Source organism: Xyrauchen texanus, chromosome 4 (assembly GCF_025860055.1).
Source record: "Xyrauchen texanus isolate HMW12.3.18 chromosome 4, RBS_HiC_50CHRs, whole genome shotgun sequence".
Classification (NCBI taxonomy): domain Eukaryota; kingdom Metazoa; phylum Chordata; class Actinopteri; order Cypriniformes; family Catostomidae; genus Xyrauchen; species Xyrauchen texanus.
The window spans coordinates 56779132-56795979 of NC_068279.1; the positions used below are offsets into that span (position 1 = coordinate 56779132).

Sequence of the window (16848 nt, forward strand, 5' to 3'; positions counted from 1 at the left end):
AGCAAAAACAAAAAATTCTGAAAATGAAAACGCTGGCAGGAGGAAAGATATCATGCACAGAAATAGGTAATGGAGTCAGAGGGGTTATCTCAGGAGTACCTCTTAATGTAAGTGTGGATGATATTAAAGGAAATCTAAGTGGAGGCACAGTTATCTCTACTAGAAGACTGCAGATGTGGAAAGACAACAAAAGGTGTGAAAGTCTGAGTGTGATGATTCTGTTTGAAGGGAGTAATTTGCCCACAAGAGTGAAGCTAGGATTTGTTAGCTTCTTGGTGCGAGAGTTCATACCTCCACCTTTGAGATGCTTCAAGTGCCAACGGATGGGACATACTGCAAATTCTTGTAAAGGGAGAATGCGGTGTGTAAAGTGTGGGGGAACATGAATATGGCAAGTGTGAGGAGGGCATAGTGATTAAATGCTGTAACTGTGGCGGTGGACATAGCGCAGCATACGCAGGATGTCCTGTACAACAAGAAGCCCGCGAAGTTCAAAAAATAAAAACTGTGCAAAATTTAACATATGCAGAAGCTATGCGTAAGGTAAAAGACAAAAGTAAAGCTGAACCGAAGGTAAATAATGTGCCAGGAAAAAGGATGGAATCCTATTCTCAGAGAGAAGTGAATCACGAGAGGAATGAGCCAGATCTGCATATCACAGTAAACAAAATTGACTTTGTGGCATTCATTTGTGCGGTGGTGAATGGCACTCCACAAGTGGAAAAGCGATCTGATAAATTAAGGATTATCGTAGGATGTGCTAATAAATTTCTCAAGTTAACAGGAGTTTCAGCAGAGGAGGTGCATGGGATTTTGAAAGCGGAGGAAGGAACTGCTGCCATGGGTATGACTCAGAGTAATAATCCTTAGCTGGACGATGTCTTTCCTACTACTACATTGGAATGCTAGGAGTTTAATAGCAAATGGTCAAGAATTTAAAAAACATATATCAGAAATGGAAAAGACACCAGACATCATGTGCATTCAAGAGACATGGTTAAACAATTCTTTGGACTTTAAGATCAATGGATATGTAGTAGAGAGGAAAGACAGAGTAACTGGAAGAGGGGCGGTGTGCAACATTTATTAAAGAAAATATAATATATAAGAGAATAAACACAAGTAATAATGTAGAATGTGTAAGTATAGAAGTAACGGGAGATATGAAGGAATTAGAATTTCAAACTTTTATAACCCATGCAAAGAAATAAATAATAGTATTCTAGAAGATGTGATGGGTGAGTCACAGGGTAAAGTCATTATATGTGGGGATTTTAATGCACATAATGGTCTATGGGGTAGTAAGAGTACAGACAATAATGGGTTAGTTGTAGAAGAATTTATAGAAGAACACTCATTAGTATGTTTGAATGATGGGAAATCAACAAGAATGGATATCGTTAAAGGCGGCTTGTCATGTTTGGATCTCACAGTAACATCAGCTGCATTAGCAGGTAAGTGCACTTGGAGCGTACAAGAGGATAATTTGGGCAGTGATCACTGGCCTATAGTCTGTGAGATTCAGAGTGCAGTACAAAAGCAAAGTTTTAACCAGTGTGCAAGGTGGGGATTTAAACAGGCAAAATGGGAGGAGTTTTGTGTGTTGTGTGAAGAAAATTTCAAAAATATGAAGATGGAAGGGAGTATTGAGGAGAGATATAAAAAGTAGTAAGTGAAATTATTTTAGCAGCGAACCTATCTATTCCATTAATAAGAGGCAATGGAAAAAGAAAGAAAAATGTTCCATGGTGGTCTGAAGAATGCACCGTGGCAATTAAAGAAAGGAATCAGGCATTCCGGGTTTTAAAAAGGTTAATAACTCAAGATACAGTAATAGATTATCAGAAAAAAGGGCAGCTGCAAGAAGGGTAATTAAAAGCGCAAAGAGGAAAGCATGGCAGGAGTTCTGTAACACAATTGGGAGAGAGACTGGAATGCATGTGGTATGGAGAATGATAAGGAAAATGAATGGTATTAATACTCACAAACAAGTTCCTGTAATTGAGGAAGATGGAAAGGTGGCCAGAACGGATAAAGAAAAGATAGAAATATTGGCCAAAACATTTGCTAAAGTCCATAGTATTGAAAACTTGAGTGATGCGTTTTTAAAAAGAAGACAAGAGTTAAATAAAATGTATGAGAATGTTTGTAAGAAAAAACAAGAAATTGATAGTAACATGGATGATGATTTTAATCTCTTTGAGCTAAAAATTGCTATTAGTAATTCAAAGGATACAACACCAGGGAGAGACATGATAAGCTATAGTATGTTAAAAAACTTACCGGATGTAGCCATTAAAGTAATACTGGATGTATATAACCAGATATGGAGTGAAGGCACCTTACCCAAAGAGTGGAAAAATGCAATAGTGATACCAGTAGCAAAACCAGGTAAAGATGCAACAAAATCTAGTAGTTATAGGCCAATTGCTCTTACATCTACATTATGTAAGGTGATGGAAAAAATGATAGTAAGAAGATTAAATAATTTTTTGGAGAAAAATGAGATTTTGTCATCAGCCCAAAGTGGGTTTAGGAGGAAAAGATCTACAATGGATGCTTTGTTATTATTCGAAAGTGAGGTTAAAAAAGCTTTAACAATGAAAGAATTTCTTGTTGCTGTTTTCTTCGATATTGAAAAGGCATATGACACTTTATGGAGGGAGGGACTATTAATTAAGCTAGATAAAATCGGAGTAGGGGGGAGAATGTACAACTGGATATTGGATTTCTTGTTTAAACGTACATTTCAGGTTAGGATAGGGGAAGAAATCTCAACAATGCATGATATTCTAAATGGGACTCCTCAAGGAAGTGTAATCAGTCCAATTTTATTTAACATAATGATTAATGATATTTATGAAAGAGTTAAACCAAGTATAAGGAAGGCACTGTATGCAGATGATGGTGCAGTGTGGAAAAGAGGTAGGAACTTAGGGAATGTAGTCAAAGGAATACAAGAATCAATAAACGAAGTTGAAAGGTGGTCAGTGGAATGGGGTCTAAAATTTTCAGTATTAAAGACCCAATATATGGTTTTTACTAAGAAAAGAAAAATGGAACAATTGACTTTGGAATTATATGGTCAATTATTAGAAAGAGTGACAGAATTTAAATACCTTGGACTAATATTTGATGGAAAATTAACATGGAATAGACATATTAAGAAAATTGAGAACAAGTGCAAAAGAGTAATAAATTGCATGACTTCAATAGCCAAATATGAGTGGGGAGCAAGGAAAAGCGCACTACTACATGTATATCAAGCCTTAATACGGTCTAGTTTAGATTATGGGTGTGCAGTGTATGGTGGTGCAGCAAAATCAGAGCTAAAGAAGTTGGACAACGTACAGGCTAGGGCACTTAGAATCTGTTGTGGAGCAATAAGATCAACCCCTCTAGATGCCATCAGGGTTGAAATGGGGGAGATGCCACTAGATTTAAGAAGGGAAAAGCTTACAATGATGTACTGGGTTAATTTGCAGGGTTGTAATAAGAGTCATTGTACACGAGCAATTTTAAATGACTGTTGGGAATATAAGAAGAATAATGGGAATAGTTTTGGATGGAAGTATAAACAATGGGTTAAGGAATGTGGTCTGGAAAATGTAGTTATTTGTCCCAATATGCCATTAAAAGGGGTATCAGTGTGGAATATTCCTGAACCTAATGTTGAAATGAGATTGCTGGAGGATCGGGAGAAAGCAGAAGGAAGATATACTAATAGTTATGAAATCAATGGTTTTATGAGAGAACATTTTTATTCTTGTATACAGATCTATACAGATGGATCTAAAGACCCAGTCGAACAAAAAGTTGGAGTAGGAGTATATATTTCAAAATTTGAGACAAAAATAAGTTTAAGGTTGAGTGATAAAATGTCTGTATATTCAGCAGAACTAACAGCTGTAATAGTAGGACTGCAGTGGTTAGAGCAGACTAAGCCAAATAGGATGGCGACTGTAATTTGCTCAGATTCTGCATCAGCACTTAAAAGTATATTGTCAACAAAAACTGACAGAGAAGACCTGATAGTAGAAATTTATACATTATTATATAGGCTGAACATAGAGGGTATAATTGTATACTTTTGTTGGGTGCCGGCACATATTGGGATAGTAGGAAATGAAATTGCGGATAAATTAGCAAAAGAAGCGTTAAGGAAAGACTTGGTAGATATTAAGATACCTTTAGGAAGAAATGAAGTTAGATCAATAATTAATAGAGAAATAATAAGATTATGGCAAAAAGATGGGAAAGTAGCAGTACAGGTAGGTGGTATTATAGTATTGTAAAATCAGTAGGGAAAAAAGAATCGTGCTATGGAAGACATAGAAAGGAAGAGGTAATTATTTCTAGACTAAGGATGGGTCATACAGGGTTAAAATCAACACTGGCATTAATGGGAAAGCATGGAAATGGTATGTGTGATGAATGTGGTATTATTGAAACAGTAGAACATGTGTTTTTTAACTGTAGTAAATATGAAGAACAGCGTAGTGGTCTTTTTAGTAATATAAAGAACAGGCCAGTGAGTATCATGGACCTATTGGGAAAGGGTTTGAGTGATAGACAGAGGTTTAAGGACGTGATAACATTTTTAGAGCTTACAGGTCTAGATCACAGGATCTAGAGCCTGAGGAGGAAGAGCAAGCTCAGATCATCCTGGAGATTGAGGAGCTCAGTGTGGAAGCTGGAGGAGCTGAACACGCAGCGTCAGCTGAAGCTCGGGCTCTGATACTCTGGGATGGTAAAAGTTTTTTTTTTTTTTTTAAAATCAGATCCATTACTCATGTGCGCAAAGTATACAGTAGGTGGCGGTAATACTCCAAAGGAGTGAACGGCCATAAAACGAGAAGAAGAAGAAGAAGAAGAATCACTTGCTCGATGGAAGAAGAGAACATTCGCTTCAAAACTACAAATGCCATAGTAGAATAACATGGTGGTGAGACCAACAGTGCATCATGCCCTTCATCATGTTTTTAAAATGTAGGGCGGGGACTTTGTTTTACGTTAGGACAGGGCTGGTGGCATTGTGCAAATACAGATGCGAACAAGTGAGTAGAAGCTAATTTGTCCACGTTTTGAATCACAATACAATAAGCATAAAGAACACTTACTCGAGCGGTATATCCAAGAAACCTCCGTCTGCAGAAAATAGAAATACACTCCAGCGAGTTTCCTTTTGTCCATCTTTGGCATCAGTGTGTCTTATTTAGAAGTCATCATTCCTATCCACCTGTTTCCGGGGGGCGCTACTGTAAAATAGAACGTGGGTGAAACTTCCGGTTAGGTGGCGGAAGTAGTAAATCAACGGTATTTTGTGTTACATAGCGAAGAGGTTAGGTATTTTTCGAGAGATGTCGTTACGGAGCTCAGGGACAACATGTGCTGTTCGTGGTTGTACATATAACCGCACTAAACTAATTCAGTGGCTTAAACGTGAGTGTTTTGAACATAAGCCTAAAACTAAATCTGAGTGTTCCTGTGAACCATTATACAGTTTCCATCACCTCCCAAAACACGACGAATCAAATAGAATATGGAGGAAGAACTTAAACTTAAAAACACCTCCAAAACACCTGTTTGTGTGCTCGTTTCACTTCGTGGACAAGAAGCCAACATTGGATAACCCGTACCCAACGCTCTTTATGGGTTACAAGAAGCCACCGGAGAAGAGACGCCGACCTAGGATTCGACATGTCACAACAACAACAACAACAACAACAGGTAACTTAACATTTAATCTAATGTCAACTAGCTTGTTTTTTTCCTTAGTTTTTCTTGAATTACTTATTATTAATATATGAAAAACTGTGCCATGATGGTAGACAGGTAGCCTGATGTTTTTACCTCGCATAAACATTTATTGTGACGAGCTTGGAGGGCACAATGGTACACAGTGACAGATGCTAATTTAATTTCCTCTATTAGTTAACATTTGATGTTACAGAATATCTATATTGATGATATTAAACGCAGTCTAGATGTTTTTCAAGACTCTAATGCCCCCTAATTGTTTTGTTTTTTTCTGCCACTAAACAAATCGTCATTGAAGGACTAACCAGCTAAATATAAGACCGCCACAGCTAAATATGTACTTAATGCATTCCCTGCAGATGAGCCTATTGTGATGCAGGTTTCTGGGGACCCAGATCCTACCTCACAGACCTTTCATGATGCCCAGACACAGTGGTCAGACCCAACAATGGATGACCACACCTACTCCAAAGCACCTACCATCACATGTGGTATGACAACTGCCCCATCCACTGAGAGGACACTGCCTGTTGCAGATGGTGTTTTGAAAGACGATACAGACTGTCTGCTGTACACAGGATTCCACTTCTCGAATTCAAAACCCTTGTGTCTTGCTTGCAACGCTTTGCCCCCACATCGCCAGCATTTTCAGCAGAGGACCAAATCCTCTTGACATTAATGAAGCTTAGACAGAACTTTGTTATTGCCGATTTAGCTAGACTCTTCAAAATGTCACCTGGTCAGGTCAGTAAAACACTGACATTCTGGATAGATGTGATTGCTGAGCACACCCAGGATCTCATTCCATGGCTGCCGCATGAAACAATAAAAGCCACTTTGCCATAAATTTTTAAGGACAATTTCCCCAACACAACTTGTGTCATTGACTGCACAGAAAGTGTCTTGCAGAAGGCTAAAAATCTGGACTCAAGAACTGAATCTTATAGTCACTACTATGCAAACAATACTGTCAAGTATCTAGTAGCAATTGCTCCATCTGGTATGGTTATGTACATTTCAGAGGCTTACGGTGGCAAATGTAGCGATAGATTCATCACACAGAACTCTGGGTTTCTCGACCATTTGCGTGCTGGAGATGAGGTGATGGGGGACCGTGGCTTCACCATCAGAGATCTGCTAGAGGAACGGAATGTTCGTTTGATCATGCCAGCTTTTACGCGCAAGAAATGCCAGCTGACAAATGAGCAGGTCACTCGCACAAGACGCATTGCTAATGTCCACATACACATTGAGCGAGCAATCAGACGTCTTAAGGTGTACAAGATCCTCTCTCAAACTGTGCCTATTCATTTTGTCCCTAAAATCGACAGAATACTAAAAATCGTATCGGTTACCTAACGTAACCTCGGTTCTCTCTAGATGAGGGAACGAGTATTGCGTAAGCTAGCTTACGCTACGGGAAAGATTCATCTTTTCTGAGATATTGAAGCCAAAAAATTATCCTTAATTTTTGTATCCATTGTCAACGCAGTGCAGCAGCTGCAGACCTTGAGCGGGCTATCTAGCGAGCTCATAGGTTGCTCTGCGGCAACTGCTGCAGCCTATAGACGAGCTTGGGCGAACTCGCGATCCAATGAGAGGCGTCCGCGCTCACTGCATCAAAGCCCGCCAAAATGGGCGTGACTAGAGTGCATATAAGCGTAGTTCGTAGGCTGGAACCCTGGGTTTCATTGACTGAAGCGAAAAGTCGCTCGTGGCGTGAGCATCGGCCGGCTACGCAATACTCGTTCCCTCATCTAGAGAGAACCGAGGTTACGTTAGGTAACCGATACGTTCTCTTACGAGAGGTTCTCTCGTATTACGTAAGCTAGCTTACGCTACGGGAACCCATTGTCAATGCCGTGCGCCAAGCATCCACTGTATGAGCCCCAGGGAATTAAGGGGGACCCGGGGAGCCCTTATGAGTGGGGAAATAATATTTGGCCGGCAAGAATGCGGGTCATTGATTGTGTAATACATAAGCACATAGTGGGAAGGGAGCGACAGAGGGCGGTGCCGGTCTGTGTGGAATGTGACCCATCAGTGCAGCTCACCAGGGGAGCTGTAGCGTATTAAACCGCTAGTAGTTTTGCCTGCAGAGCGGGCACTTCCATATTGTAAAATCTGACAAAGGTGGAGGGGAAGTCCATCCCGCTGCCACACATATGTCGTTAATGGAAATTCCGCTGGACCATGCCCACGAGGATGCCATGCCTCTAGTGGAGTGAGCCCTAATGCCCAACGGGCATGGCAGGTCTTTTGACGCGTATGCAGCAGCAATAGCGTCCACTATCCATCTAGATAGTGTCTGTTTCGAGGCGGCGAGACCTTTGGTGCGCCCTCGAACGAAACAAAAAGCTGCTCAGAGCGTCTGAAAGCGGCGGAGCGCGCAGTATACAATCTCAGTGCTCTGACCGGGCAAAGGAGATTGGCGTCGCGTTCGCTATCGGGTGTTGGTAGCGCCGATAGGGAAATGACCTGTGCTCTGAAAAGAGTACCGATCACCTTGGGAACATAGCCGTGTCTAGGCTTTAAAATGACCTTGGAGTCACTTGGTCCAAACTCAAGACACGCAGCTGACAGACAGCGCGTGAAGGTCTCCCACACGTTTGACTGATGACAGGGCAGTCAGAAAAGCGGTTTTGAGTGAAAGGTATTTCACATCCACGGATCGAAGTGGTTCGAAAGGGGGCTTTCATAGTTTCGAGAACTATAGAAAGATCCCAGATAGGAACCGATGGGGGCGCGGGGGTTCATCCTTCTAGCTCCCTGAGGAAGCGGATGACCAGCTCGTTTTTACCCCATGACTGGCCGTGCAGGGGTTCAGCGAACGCCGCAACGGCCGCCACATACACTTTGAGCGTGGATGGGGATCTGCCCTTATCCAGCAGCTCTTGTAGGAATACTGAGCAGCGACGACACCCCACATGTCCGCGGGTCCAGGTCTCTGTCGGTGCACCATTTTGAGAACACAGACCATTTTGACGCATAGAGTCTTCTCGTGGAAGGAGCTCTAGTGTGTATGATGGTGTTTATTACTCCTTCTGGCAGAGCGACGGGTAGTCGTTGATCACCCACGCATGCAGCCCAGCGCTCTGGGTGGGGATGCCAGATTGTGCCGCGAGCTTGAGAGAGGAGATCTGCTCTCACTGGGATGGGCCACGGCGCTGTCAGTGACAGCTGCGTAAGCTCCGGGAACCATGTCTGATTCTCCCAACGCGGGGCTATGAGGAGCACCGAGTGACGCGTTTCCCTGATCCTCTGCATTACCTGTGGCAATAGCGAGACGGGAGGGAAAAATCGAGAAAAATATTGGGCAGTGAGAGTTCTTTTTGGACGCAAAGAGGTCTATATCTGCTCTGCCGAATAGGTGCCATAACGTCTGGACTGTTTGAGCATGCAGGGACCATTCCCCTGGGGGAATATTGTGTCTGGACAGTCTGTCCGGGCCGTCGTTCAGGTGGCCTGGCACGTGCGTCGCCCTCAGCGAGCGCAGGTGGCACTGGGACCAACTCAGTATGCGTTTCGTCAGATGGAAGAGGTTCCTGGATCTGACACCGCCCTGACGGTTTAGGTAGGATACCACAGATCTGTTGTCCGAACGGACCAGGGCGTGGTGACCCTGAATGACCGGGAGAAAGCGCCGCGGCGTGCTCGACCGCTATCATTTCCAGACAATTTATGTGAAGGAGCTTTTCCTGAACTGACCATAGGCCGAAAACCGGAGAGCCCTCGCGAGACCGCGCCCCAACCCATGTTGGACGCCGTCTGTCGAGATGACTTTTCGGCGAGATACAGCTCCCATTGTCACTCCCGCTGATACCATTCGGCCACTGTCCAGGGCTGCAGAGCTGATATACAGGTCTGAGTCACCTTGATGGGCTGGCGGCCTGTGGCCCAAGCCCGGCGAGACGCCGGGTGTTTAGCCAATGCTGAAGCGGGCGATGTGCAGTAAACCCAGCTGAAGTACTGCTGCGGCTGAGGCCATGTAACCTAGCACTCTCTGGAATTTCTTCAGAGGCGTGAGGCTGTTCATCTGAAAAGATGCGGCTAGTCGCTGAACACGGCGCTAGCTGTGTAGATAAGCGAGCCATCATTGCCACGGAGTCTAGTTCTATTCCAAGGAAGGAAATTGTCTGACTGGGCTGTAGTGAGCTCTTGGTCCAATTGACTGCAAGACCCAAACTGTTCAGATGGCTGAGGAGAACTGCTCTGTGAGACAGACGCTCCATATGTGACTGTGCCATAATCAGCCAGTCGTCCAAATAGTTCAAAATTCGCAAACCCTGACTCCACAGGGTGCGGCGCCGCATCCATGCACTTCGTGAAAGTACGAGGTGCTAAGGACAGGCCGAGCGGGAGGACGGTGTATTGATAAACCTGGCCGTCGTAGGCGAATCTCAAGAATGGCCTGTGACGGGATTTATCTGAATCTGAAAGTATGCATCTTTCAGATCGAGAGAAATAAACCAGTCCCTCTGGCGCACATCTGTGAGGAGTTTCCTGATTGTAAGCATTTTGAGCGGTCTTTTGCAAGCACCTTGTTCAAAACCCTGAGATCTAATATGGGTCTGAGGCCGCCGTCTTTCTTGGGAACAAGAAAATAACGGCTGTAAAGCCCGACTTCAGCTCAGAGAGGGTGGCACTTTCTCTATGGCCCTTTTGCACAGAAGGCTTGCTATTTCTGAACGAAGCATGCACGCTGCTTCCGTGTTCACAGTGGTTTCGAGCGCAGCTCTGAAGCGAGGAGGGCGGCGATCGAACTGTAGCAAATAGCCCTGTTGTATTGTGCTTAACACCCACTTGGATATCCCTGGAATAGCTTCCCACGCATTGAAGCGTAGCGCTAGAGGGTGAATGGCCAATTCGCTCTGATTGCCGCACACAGAGCTGAACAAAATGTGTGGCGGCGTTTAGTGTGTTCATGCATGATTGCTCGCAGACAGCATGAACAGGCTGTTTTGTGAGTGACTTCCGATTGGAATGAATGGGGAAAGAGTCACATCTGTTACGTGATGCGCAAGCATAGTCATGGGCACGGGACTTACACACAGAGTAATGTTTGCTGGCCGTGTAACAGAGCGGGCAGAGAATGGAGCGCGCGCGTATTCGGTGAGCGCATTTATTGACTCTAGCGCTCGGCGGTTCAGTAACCGCTTTATGTGAGCGTGCTCTGGTGGGGACACGAGACATGCAGTGCTTGTGTGCAGAAGTGAACACTGGATTGTGGGCACATTTTCTACACATAGGGCTGGTCGTGTGACAGAGCGGGCAGAGAATGGGCGCCGCACGCATTTGTGGGCGCCTTCATTGACTCTGGCGCTCGGCGGTTCAGTAATCAGCTTTATGAGAGCGTGCTGTGATAGGGGCACGGGATGTGTTATGCTTGTGTGTAGGGGCGAACACTGGGTTGTGGGCACTTTTTCTACACATAAGACATGTTTGCTCTTTACAAGATTTATTTGGGTCGCCGTGAAAAGGGCGTTTGAGTGCAGGCAAGCAGGCAAGCGCAGGTGAGTGCAGGCAAGCGGCTTGTTGGCTGCTAAATTCACCACTGTAGTAGCCTGAGAGAAGGGGACTGACAGGGGGCAAAGCTTTGACGGTGGTCCGGCCGCGGCGGGACTGAGCCGTTGTTTGTTCAACAAAGTTAGGAAGACTTCGATTGCTCTGGTTTCAGCGTTACCTTAAATCGAGGCCCGCTGGGGTGGCGGTCTCGCGGCGGCTGTCTGAGCCTTGATCGAGGCGGCCGCCCTGTCGGCGCTGAGAAGTCTGAGATTGTTGAGCTGGGTGCTGTGAAGAGGCTCGTGCAGGAGGCTGATCACGTGAGCGGCCTGCAGAGGAGCTAGCGCGACGAGGCAGAAAGAGATTCATGGCTTGTGTGGCTTTTGGACCTCTGAAAACCGGTCAATGATACCACTCACCGCGGAGCCGAAGAGACCGGATGGAGAGAGCGGTGCGTTGAGGAACGTAGAGCTCTGCTTCTCCCATGTCGGCTAGCGTTAACCACAGATGTCTCTCAGTCACAGTCAGCGGCCATGCACTTCCCTATAGCTTGGGCTGCAGCTTTGGTAGCTGGAGGGCGAGGTCCGTAGCACTCCGTATGTCTGCAACCGCCTCTGGATGCCTACTTTCCTCATCCCACTCCCGCAGAAGGTCCGCTTGGAGGATCTGTAGGACGGCCATAGAGTGCAGAGCAGAAGCAGCTTGGCTGGCGGCGGAATAGGCGCGGCCAACACAGGCGGAAGTTGTTCTGCAGGCCTTAGACGGGAGCACTGGTTTAGACCGCCATCTCGCGGAGGGCGGGCAAAAGGTGTGCTGCTACCGCATCCTCGACTGGAGGGATGGAAGCGTAGCCCTTCTCAGTGGCGCCGTCCACCGATGAGCCTGACCACTCCTCGCTGTCCGAAGCCATGATGGAACAGCCCTTATCCTCCGCTTCTTCGTCCGAGATGGCAGCAGAGCAGCCGCTCGTTGGCAACTACGCGGGTGGGAGGGTGAAGGCGATGCTCGAGGGATGGGCTCCGGCGAGGCAATCGCTTCTACCATTGTTTCCGGCAGCCTTTGAGAGCGGCGCTTTTTTCTCGCTGGCTGAACGGAAGGCGGCTGGCGGCTCGGTCCTGAGCGCTCGAGTCGAGCCCGCAGGGTCGACATCGGCAGCTCGTCGCAGAATCGCATCCGCCGGCGAGGGCGAGCTCTGCATGCCCCAGTCCCAGGCAGAGAGCGCAGATGATGTGGCGGTCTCCGGTGCTGAGAGGAGCGGCATGAGGCGCAAGTGGAGCGAGGCATCTTAAAAAGACGCTCGTACTCTTTTGTGAAGTTCTTAAGAACTAGCTTGCTTTTAAAAGGATACGTCGCCGGATGGCATAGCTTCGCAGGACGGCTGAAGGTGGCGAAGACGGCCGGCTTCTTCGGCGCTGTCCACGCTTGCTTGATGCCCCTCGAGCGGCGACGCGGCTTCCAGTTCAGTGATGCGAAGAGCTTCGCTGAAGAGATGAAAATCAGGGTTCCAGCCTACGAACTACGCTTATATGCACTCTAGTCACGCCCATTTTGGCGGGCTTTGATGCAGTGAGCGCGGACGCCTCTCATTGGATCGCGAGTTCAGCCCAAGCTCGTCTATAGGCTGCAGCAGTTGCCGCAGAGCAACCTATGAGCTCGCTAGATAGCCCGCTCAAGGTCTGCAGCTGCCGCACTGCGTTGACAATGGATACAAAAATTAAGGATAATTTTTTGGCTTCAATATCTCAGAAAAGATGAATCTTTCCCGTAGCGTAAGCTAGCTTACGCAATACGAGAGAACCTCTCGTAAGAGAACTGTGCAGCACTCGTAAATCTGCGAGGAGAGCTTATTTCTAGAACATAGTCACCATATCTTACACAATCAGCTTGAGCTTAAATGTTCAATTCTCTCTATAACTTTATCAACTGTATAAACCAATACACAACTTTTACTTGCACTGATTTTTTTTTTCTAAACTGTTGTAATTATTCTTATTTGTTTTGATTATTTTAATTTCTTCTATGTAAAGCACTTTGAATTACCATTGTTTATGAAATGTGCTATATAAATAAACTTGCCTTGCCTTGATATACCGACACCTTTTCTTTTAGTTGTTGTTTCATAGACAGCTATTTTCTTTTTGCTGTGTAAATAATCATCAAAATTATAACAAATAAAGGCATGAAATATCTCACTTTGCATATAATGAATCTATATAATATATTAGTTTCACATTTTAAGTTGAATTCCTGAAATAAATTAACTTTTCCACGACATTCTTATTGAGAAGCACCTGTAAGTTAACAATACAATGTTAGTCTAATAATAGAGCTACTTTCATATTAAAAAGTATATTTCTAAATATAGAAAATATATTTTATTTAAAAACAATAATCTTTATTATTAAATTATTAAAGAATCACCTGGAGGTAGTATCCATCCTTTCCTTTAGGACAAATCAGGTACTGTCCATCACCTAAACTTTTGATGTCACCATTTGGCCGTCCTAGAAATTCTGCCAGTGACATGGAACTCTTGAAGGGGCACTTGATCTCAAGGAGTTGTGCTGAGTCAAGGATCCCATCTGGGCTGGCTCCCAACCAAGGATGGTCAGGGTGCATGACCAGGCCTCTCTTCTCCACAGAATGCCCTCTGCTTTCCATGAGTGTGATGACGTTTATCTCATTTTCTTTGCCATGCAGTGTTGCTGTATTGCCGGTGAATGTTGGGTACAGATGCTCATTTAGAAATTTTTGAGGATCTGTGGTGCTTCGTTTTGGGACCCGTTTTGCTGTGCTGGCTGTTAGACGAAGCTTTCTAGCATCATGCCATGACTGTGAAGCACTTTGCATCCTGGTTTCTTCCATCAGTGTAGCTGCTTGTGTAGGGGACACTTTAATGTAGGCCTCATAAAAATGTGTGCATTTTGGACATGTTAGTGTTGTGCTGTGTTCTGTATGACAGAGTGTATTACTGTGGGCTGGATCATGTTTGCTGTGGCCTGCCTTGTTGCTGTCTACATCTGCTCTATAACTTAACTGAATAAGACCATTTGTCTGGAGCTGAAACAGTGGAGCCATCACTGATGAATTACTGTGGGCTATGAACTCTCTGTGGTTCTTAAAAAGTTGGGGAGGCATTGTTGATTCTTGCATTGTTGATTCTTGCATTGTTGATGTGCCTGGATAAATGTGGTATGGCCTGTGATGGTTAAAATTAATGTTCTTCACATTCCTCATTCCTACATTCTTCTTCGCACCTGAATTCCACTTCCTTTGCACATCAGTGCATGCCATCCCTGTCTTTCCCTGCCTGACTGCATTCTCAACCTAAATTGAATTCAATTTTTTATTATCCAACAATATTAAAATAAATATTTTAAGTCAAGGCTACTGTGAAGCAACACATACAGAACATGAATGACACACAGTAAACATTTCAGTTTAGTACATTTATTAATTAATAAAAAATATACAATAATACATTTTGTGCCCTTAATTGTCCTAACTTTACTGACCTTCCACAAAAGTGCTGCTGCATGACTACAAGAGCGTCCTGGCCCTGCAATACATGAACAACCCGCTGTCTGTACTTCACCTGCCACTGAAACTAGCACCCAAGCCTTATGATGTGTTACGTGCAAACTCTGGCTCGGCTCAATGTAAGCTTTTAGATACGCAAGGTCGTTTCCGACGTCCTTAAACAACACTCGACCGACTTTATCACTGTGTAGATATTGATATGCCTCTGAGCTTCTCAGGTTGCTCATCGTCTTACCATCACAGGCTACTGAATCTACAAAATAGCTAAAAATGTTACCATACGTGATACGAGGCCACTTCTTCACGTTATCCTCCCAACCATCTACCGCGGATGGTAAAGGTACTGTTATATCACCCCTTTTAATTTCGTTGAGGTTGTGTTCCCACATCATTAAGTTTGGATCGCTAAATCTTGAATGACGGTCAACTAATGAATGAATGAGTGTCAACTCCTGCTTGTTTACTTCGAACCGGAAGTCACGCCCACTTTTGACGCAATGCCTCATGGGACGTAGGAAACTTGTGGATACCCTATTCCACACAAAGACAACAGCTGTATCCAAAACCATCCCTATCCACTATAGTGCACTATTTCAGGTGTCCGCCATTTTGTAGGAGTGTCTGAATTCTGAGTGAGCCACTCGTTCCTTACTTTTATTCATTCATTCTTACCCACAATGCACTCTAAGTTTGATTGTACATTTGTTGTACTCTCAATAATGGTTAATTGCCCACAATCCACCACGGGAGTTTACTGCTTCCTTCACTCCTGCAACGTTTTATTTCATGCTGAACGTAGTAAAATACTTTTTGACAAATCATTACTGGATTAAAATAATATATTAACATATAGAGAGACAAAACATACAGATACATTTTAAAATGTACTCTTTATTTGATCAAATGTGTTTAATCTTTATTATACGGAGCCCCCGAAGTGACCTGTGCAAAAAAAAAATCTTAGAGACTTTCGCGTGCGCACGCGTTACAGTTTCCGGTGTGTGTATAGCTCTTTTCCGACTGCGTCATTGCCATCATTCATTTACTCAAAGATACTGAGAGCATGGATGTGCATGAATTTATGAGATATATTTTAAACTTGGCCTTAAATACAAAGAAATTACTGTCTATGACATTTGTAATACTGTCATGGCTGAGACATGCTTTGATCTTCCAAAGGACACTAATCAAGCAATAGACTTGTACTTGCATTTAACACTAGAACTACCGAAATTCTATAACTACTAGAATGGCCATAGCGGTCATTCTGACCGTTCATACTAGACCAAATGTCATGTCATATTTACATTCGAAACTTCTACTGAGGTTTTAGAATGAAGCTTCTAATGTCTTTCGTCATATTTTATGGCGTCATCACCCTAAAAATGTATGGAATAAAATAGAATAATATGGATCAAATGGAGCGCCAATCGAACGCAGATAGTCCTACATAATACAATCTTTTTTTGTAATATATAATAGTGCTAGACTATACAAATACATAGGCCTATATATATTATATATTAGCTGCTAGACTGCCCCGGAAGGTGCATGCCTCGCTTTGTGTACAGCAAGTTTTTTCACTGGAATCAAAATCCATGAATAAATGAATCTGTTATATTAATAATAAACACCAGGACACGAAATTTTAATTCTAATGAATGTGAAAATGTATTAGTTCATGGACAACCACAGAACTTGCTATTGTAGCTAATTACAGATACAAATTTGATTATTTATATAAAATTATTCTCTTTGTAAAATAAAAACAAATCAATACAATAGCTTATAAAAACATCACCAATGTGTATTTCAATGCATAGTAAAAACCTTAGACATGTATGAAACACATATAGGCTTAACCCAATATGGCCAAAGCGGTTAATAAAGAAGAACATTCGCTAAACTGTGGGAAAACTGATTTAGAAAGCAATATTTGTTTTACTGTGAGCAAAAATATCATGCTGTAAAACTATAATGAGAATAGTATGCTGTAAAATCATTATGAACGAATTCTCCTAAAAGTGGGCTCACTTGAAAAAAAAG

General features: G+C 43.7%; 1 pseudogene; it reads left to right on the forward strand.

Annotated features, from left to right (window-relative positions):
* Window positions 1-23: 23 nt before the first annotated feature.
* Window positions 24-13123, forward strand: LOC127641798 (uncharacterized; annotated as a pseudogene).
* The last annotated feature ends 3725 nt before the right edge of the window (window positions 13124-16848 follow it).